Genomic DNA, 7,793 nt, shown 5'->3' with positions numbered 1-7,793 from the left:
TTTGAGAATGAGTGGGTGGAGTTAAGGTGAGTTAGGGTGAGAGTCAGTAGAAGCCACCCAAGCCCTCCCATTTGAGCCCGCCCACTGCCTGCGGAAGTCAGACAGAAAAGGTTGCACGTGGCAGATGAAGAAGTGGGGAGGGAGAAGGGTTTAGAGCTTTAGCAGAAGTCTTGGAGATAAAGTAACTCTTTTTTTGCCTGATCACTGGCAGAAGTTCCTGCGACGCTGTTATGCAGCCAGGTTTATGCTGTTATGTGGCCAGGTTTACCGGTGCCCACCCCTATCCGCCAATGTGGTGGCAAATGTATCCGCCCCTTTGTCTCATGGCTGTAGCTGAGAGAAAAATAAAAAATTAAAATAACCGGGATCAGACTCGAATCTCGGGCGTCCCCGAGAGTGAAGAGAGATCTAAGAATCAGCTCAAGTTCGCCATCCTCACGTCAAGGGATCGTGAGGGCTGCGGCTGCACTGGAGTTGGCCCACGGTGGACCCGAGCAGTATTTACCCCCCTCATCAGGAGCGAAAATGTGCCTGCCATTGCCAGCACAGCCCAAGGACAACCTCCGGGGTGTCCGTTGCAAAGAATATGGCTCAGACTACAGCCACGAGAACGGTGGACTCTGTGGTGAAGAATCATGGCCATAGCAGTACTGGTAGCTGTGTGGGGTCCAGCAGAGGCGAGGGACGCGCATGCACTCGTGGTCTCGTGGTCTCGCTGGATGGGGGAGGTGGCAGCAAGCGGCAGTGGTCACAGCAGGTCCTCGGTTGTGTATCCCAGTCACGGTACCAATGGTGGTTAAATGGCGCTGCTCATGGCTGACTGCCGGCGCCGGCAGGTAGAGGAGAGTGCTGATGGGAGAGAGAGAGAGAGAGAGAGAGAGAGAGAGAGAGAGAGAGAGAGAGAGAGAGAGAGAGAGAGAGAGGATAGACAGAAGGAAAGAGAGTGGAAAGAGAAGGGGACGCACAGAGGACCCGCCCACTTTTTTTGGCTGGGACGCTGCCTCAGGCTGGTAACATAATTAAGGACAGCTTGACCACACAGCTGCCATGACAGCCTTAGAGGTCCAGACACAGCTTCTGTGACAGGCTGACTGACAGGTAACATCCAGACCCAGGAAAAGTCATCAGCTGACCCCACCTAGAGAGGACCTACATCTAAGGGGAAGAACCTGACATCCCAAACATTCCAACCATTTGATAAAGTGGCCAGATGTCCCTGAGCATAGCACACACCTAGTTTTGTTTTACAGATACCCGTAGACAATTGTCAGCCAATCAGGGTCCTGAACCCTGGAAATCCCCTCATCCCAACCTCTGCTATGATAAAAATTCTACCCCACCAGAGCCAGGGCTCTCTGCTCTCACCACTGCATTGGACAGTCAGAGAGACCAAGCTCAGAGCCTTTACATATGGGATTTGATCTCTGTGGTGGTCTTTTGGGAGTCGCCGTGATATGGGCATAGCACTTCCTGGCTTTCCCTCCCCACGCAGTCAGACTGCGGACCCATTCTGCCATGTCTCAGTTTCCACCTGCAGTCCTGAAGCTCCTCTTCACGCTCACCTTCCCCTAAACACTTAGAGGAACACACGAGCACAGTGTTCCACTTTGCCACCCTCTCTCTCCATGGACTAAGATTTTATTTTATCGGCTTGTCCTCAATACAAATCAATGGCCAAAACTGGCAAATGTGGTTTCCAAATTCTCACAAATTATTAACTGCTACTGCTACAAACAAATGATCCCCAAATACCTTATACCTAAACTTGCTCTGCTATTACTTCCAAAGCCCCTAACCTCTAAGGCTCTAATTTCTCATTCCTAAAAGTCTTTTTGTAAGAATGATAAGTGTTCCCACGGAAAGGTCACGGCCACGCCTACCCCAGCATCAGTATCAGAGCTTTATTAGGGGAAGAGGGGTGGGGGTGGGTACAAGAGAACCAGGCCTGGGGCAGGGCACGCATGTGCAGAGAGAAAGATGGTGTGAGGAGAGGGAGAACAGAACAGAGGAGAGAGTGGTGTCTGTGTCACACTTTTTAAGGGTTCTGGTGAACATGCACAGGTGGGCTTACAGAGCTACACCACACGTGCGCATGTCGTCGCCAGCACACACTAATGACGTAAGACCCTTTGCTTAACTCCTGAACTGTGCATGTGCGGTCATGCAGATGGAGTGAGGGCAGAATTCTAATACTTTTATTCCTACAGTTTCTTAACATGCTGCTCTATTAATACTATAAACTCTTATTTCAGGATTTGTAAGTTGCTCACCTGACATGGTTTAAAATCTATATAATTGGTAACAAAGTCTGTTTCCTGTAGAAAGTTTTATTTGTCTTGCTGTTAGAAAAGTTTTGTCTATTTTGTATGTATGTATAGATGTGTGCCTGTATGTTTTCTTGTGGACATGGGAAACACAGAATTACTTCAGGTTCAGTTGGGTGTATAAATGTGTGTGGCCACTGCATGTTTATTTCTGACTGGTCTTGGATGCCTGTTTACATTTTCCATGTGTCTTGGCAATAGCTCAGCTGTTACTATTATAACTAGCTGCCTGGCCTAGAATTTGCCTCTGTGTTTCTGGCCACTGACTCTGATATAGTGATAGAGATTCATATGTCATTTGGATATAAACAATATTAAAAGTTACTTTATTCTGTTCTACCTTATTTAAAAAACAGCTAAGGAAATTGAGTATGGTTAAAATTTTGTACTTGTAACTTCAAATTGTTCTGGGAAACAACATGTGGTTTGCCATCATCTTAAGTACAGCCACATGGGCAGTCGCCATTTTGACTAGGGTTAGAGAAGAGGGAGGTCACGTGACTTCACCACCATCTTGATTAAAAGTGACCACATGGAGTGGGCCTACCAAGGAGACCACAGGTCTCCAAGATATTTTGGATTAGGATGGATTTCTGTGTGATTATTCCTGTCCTGTCCTGAAAACGAGGTTTATGAAAGATAGAATTTAAAACAATGTTGGTTTAATGAGGTCTTAAAGCTGCACCTCCATGCTCTTACCTTTCTGGTGGCCAGATATTGTAACGTAAGAGTAATCCACTTGGTATTGATTTTAGAGACACTGAATTGTTTACACTGTTGGAACTTGGTTTTTGCCTTCTACAAATTATGGTTGTGCTCTATATCTTCATTCTTGAAATAAAAAACTTAGGACCACAGCTGAGCACCAGAGACTGAAGTATTTCTATCTTATGACACAAGACAGTGACCAGGGCACCTGGCAAAGGGTCTCTCCACCTAAGGTCTATTCAGGCTAACAAAGACCTATTTATGAATGTATGTCTAACCTTGCTTTTACTAACATCGTTAAGCTGAAGCTAGTTTGGTAAACTTAGTCATACAGAAAACTGTTGTGTACTAAAAAAGGATCAGGAAAGATCTCTTTGTGGACTGTGCTTATGAATTAAGAGTCTTATTTTGATATTAAAAGAGCTTCAATTCAGAAATTGTTATTTCTTAAGGCTAAACTTAACCTTTGACCTCAACTGCTGCCAAGACCCTGTCCACACTATGAACAAGCAGGATATTGGGGAATTGTTTGCCCTAATTTGTCTGGACAAGGTAGGCCCGTCCCTCAAGTTCCTACTCCACAGGAAAGTCTGTCAGATTCCGTGGGCCTGACAGCTGAAGGCTGACGCTGCCCTGGGACCTCTGTGCCCAGTGACCACAGAGGAACCTGGGGTCGCTGTCTAGGTGGCCAGTGAGCCCTGTTGTTTTTAATAGATGTAGAGGCTGTCTCACTTCTGCTTACTCAGGTGAAATCCATCCTTCTCAGATCTGACGGCGTTTGATGACTAGGGTACTGACTGCTTTGCCAGTTTAAGCTCTCTCTCCCTGACCCCAAGGCTACAACCACTTTGATAGTTCATTAGTTGAGTTTATATTAAAAATACAGACAGGTTTGCCTTGTTCACAGGCAGCAAAGGATAAATAGGTTTCAGATGTAGTTTCCCACTGAAGGAACATAGGAAATTATTTAAGGTGTGTAAAGATGTTTCTGACTTCTGTCCCTTTGGTATGCTATTGTTCCACTAGGATTTCAGAGGTTCAGAGTTTCAGCATTGATAAATGGAGTTCTGAGGAACTGACAGAGCCCTGACTATTTACTATTCAGTCACAAGCTCACGATTTTAAATTTCCTCTGGTTGTCTTCTAAGTTTAGACTTAAAGGTGTGCTTCATTGGGCTAAAACCAGGCTCTCTAGACACAGGAAAAATGTTCATGCCTTTTAACCCAAAGCCATAACAAGGTGTAAATCTATTCCAGCTGTTTTACAGACATCTGCATATTCCTGGGGAATGAGTGTTGCTACTGTACTAAGAAATGTGGCCTGGTGGAAACTCATATGGAGTCACTCCACAAACGGTCTGAAGAACTTCATCAATACAACCAGGGCACATCTCCGTTCCATTCTTTCTGGCAGTCTTCACTCTTCCTATGGCTAGCCCTGTTCATAGGGCTGGTGGTAATACTCTATATTTTTTTTCCCAGCAACTTGCCTTCTCCACTTCCTCCCAGAACAGATTCCTGAAGTCTCAGATGGCGGTTAACTGGAAGTTTCTTCACCTCCTGCTGAGCACAAGCCCACCAACTACCTATTCCCTCTCCCCATTGTCCCATGACAACAGGAAATAGCCAAATTTGAACCAGTGTCCATATATCCAAAAAGGTCAGGATGTTCAGCTGGAACCTCCAGCTCACTCTAGGAAGCCCCATTCCTGCTTCTCCAAACCCTGCCCTCTCACAAACAAACCCCTCCACAAGTCCAGTTGTGAATCCTGGGTTTGCAGGGGGTCCTCCTCTGAAGCTGCCAGCAGCCCACCTCCCACCTACAGCGTTATAACTGAGCACAAACCCAGCATGTGGAGGACCCATCATCACCCTGGTCTACAGGATATTTAAGCTCCCTCTTTTAGATTGGTCATGCAATTTTTTCCTGCCCCTTCCCCAGCCTCAGTTTCTGGGGGCTGGAGGAGTCACTGGTGAGTTCCTCTGCTCAGAATGAATCTGATCTTTTACTTTTTAAATTCAGCTTGATCTGGCTTACTATGTCAGTGGAGAGACCTATTATCAGAGTATAGAAAATTTTATTACAGGACCTGGAGAGACGAATCAGTGGCTAAGAACACTTGTTGCTCTTACAGAGGACCTGGGTTCAGTTCCCAGTATCCACGTAGATGACTCGCAACCATCTGCTACTCCAGTTACAGGGGACCCTTTTCTGACCTCTGCAGAATCTGTGATGCACATGCAGACCACACACACACACTCACACACACTTACAATGTTTTTAAGGTTTAAGAGCTTGTACTAGTCTTGCAGAGGGCCCAGTCGCACCCGGCATCCACGTCAGGTGGCTCAGTCACCGGGAACCGGGCCCCGCGGGTCACCTCCCACCTCTGTGCCACTGCTCTGCTGGGGAAACAGCTGGGAGGAAGGGAACCAAGTGACCCTGGCTCTTGGGGAACCTACCTCTTCAAGAGTCCTTCCTGCTCAAGCAGAATAACTCTTTTTCTTCAGACAAGACCTTGTAATATATAGCTCAGGCTAGCTTCAGATTCACTATGTAGTCTGGGCTAGCTCCAAATCCTCAGCTTCCTGAGATCTACATTACAGGCACATGTCACCCACCATACTCAGCTTCAAGAACCTTAAGTGGTATCAAAAGTTCCCTCCTCTTTCTTCCACCAAAGAACCCTGCTAGATGTTCACCTGCCCCACAGAGACTTCTCATCCTGCTCCTTCTGTAGATCTCCTTAAATAAACCAGAGGCTGCTCTCCAGGAGGCACTGGAAAAAGAACTACGGCTCTGGGAATTGTTGGTGGTCACTGCTCCATTACCATGCCAAGGAAAAACCCCAGGACCCCATGAAGGCACATGCAAAGTACGTAATTTTAGTTAGTGACTGGCTGTACAGGACACCAACTCAGGGAAGCCTCCTTCAGTCTAAACCATTTTTGGATGGAGATTAGCTGCAGAGTGAGCAGCACATTGTTCGTGCCTCATTATGACTTTTTTGTGTTTAATCTTCTTCACCAGGGCTTTTTAATGTCTTGTCAAAGCCCAGAGGACTCATTCTGGGATTAGTCGGGAGTGGAGCCCAGAGGCACTTTGAAATGGCCAGCCATGCTTTCTCACCAGGCTGCACAGTTGGTTAACACTGCCGAAGCTCTGTCTTGCAGCAAGCAAGCATGCTCTCGGCTTCACCGTGGGGTTTGATGACGACGGATGGGAATTGCCACAGTTTAGTTTAGCGCTCCTGCCAAACTTCAGAGCCAGTTTGCATAATGCAGTGTCTAAAGAACATGATTCCAGCTGAACAGAGCATGTGCAGTTAAAAATAGAACACAGGCACAGAGCTACTCATCTATAAACCATGAGGCTGGGGGAGGAACAAAATTAAATAATAGTCCCTGGGGGTTCGTGAACACCTGTCCTTGTCACTCAAATCATGCAAGAGCTGGGGATTGCCGGCACATTGAAGCAGGCCCTGCCCTGATACCAAATGGAAAAAAAAAAAACCACCAAACTGACCCAGTTAAATCAGGAAACATGAACACACCTTTAAGCAGGCCACAGTTCAGGTAGCCTCTCTAGTCTGGGCCCCTTGGGAGCTGGCTGTGTGTTGGACTGATCTACATTGATTGCCTTAGCTCCCACAGCTGACAGTGGTCTACACTGCCTTAGCTCCCACAGCAGACAGTGGTCTACACTGCCTTAGCTCCCACAGCTGACAGACAGTGGTCTACACTGCCTTAGCTCCACAGCAGACAGTGATCTACACTGCCTTAGCTCCCACAGCAGACAGTGGTCTACACTGCCTTAGCTCCACAGCAGACAGTGATCTACACTGCCTTAGCTCCCACAGCAGACAGTGATCTACACTGCCTTAGCTCCACAGCAGACAGTGATCTACACTGCCTTAGCTCCCACAGCAGACAGTGGTCTACACTGCCTTAGCTCCACAGCAGACAGTGATCTACACTGCCTTAGCTCCCACAGCAGACAGTGGTCTACACTGCCTTAGCTCCCACAGCAGACAGTGGTCTACACTGCCTTAGCTCCCACAGCAGACAGTGGTCTAGACGGCCTTAGCTCCACAGCAGACAGTGGTCTACACTGCCTTAGCTCCCACAGCAGACAGTGGTCTAGACGGCCTTAGCTCCACAGCAGACAGTGATCTACACTGCCTTAGCTCCCACAGCAGACAGTGGTCTACACTGCCTTAGCTCCACAGCAGACAGTGATCTACACTGCCTTAGCTCCCACAGCAGACAGTGGTCTACACTGCCTTAGCTCCACAGCAGACAGTGGTCTACACTGCCTTAGCTCCCACAGCAGACAGTGGTCTACACTGCCTTAGCTCCACAGCAGACAGTGATCTACACTGCCTTAGCTCCACAGCAGACAGTGATCTACACTGCCTTAGCTCCCACAGCTGACAGACAGTGGTCTACACTGCCTTAGCTCCCACAGCAGACAGTGGTCTACACTGCCTTAGCTCCACAGCAGACAGTGGTCTACACTGCCTTAGCTCCACAGCAGACAGTGGTCTAGACGGCCTTAGCTCCCACAGCAGACAGTGGTCTACACTGCCTTAGCTCCCACAGCAGACAGTGATCTACACTGCCTTAGCTCCACAGCAGACAGTGATCTACACTGCCTTAGCTCCACAGCAGACAGTGGTCTACACTGCCTTAGCTCCACAGCAGACAGTGGTCTACACTGCCTTAGCTCCACAGCAGACAGTGATCTACACTGCCTTAGTT

Source organism: Peromyscus maniculatus, chromosome 14, assembly GCF_049852395.1.
Source record: "Peromyscus maniculatus bairdii isolate BWxNUB_F1_BW_parent chromosome 14, HU_Pman_BW_mat_3.1, whole genome shotgun sequence".
Lineage (NCBI taxonomy): Eukaryota > Metazoa > Chordata > Mammalia > Rodentia > Cricetidae > Peromyscus > Peromyscus maniculatus.
Note: the sequence above shows the minus strand (reverse complement) of the source record.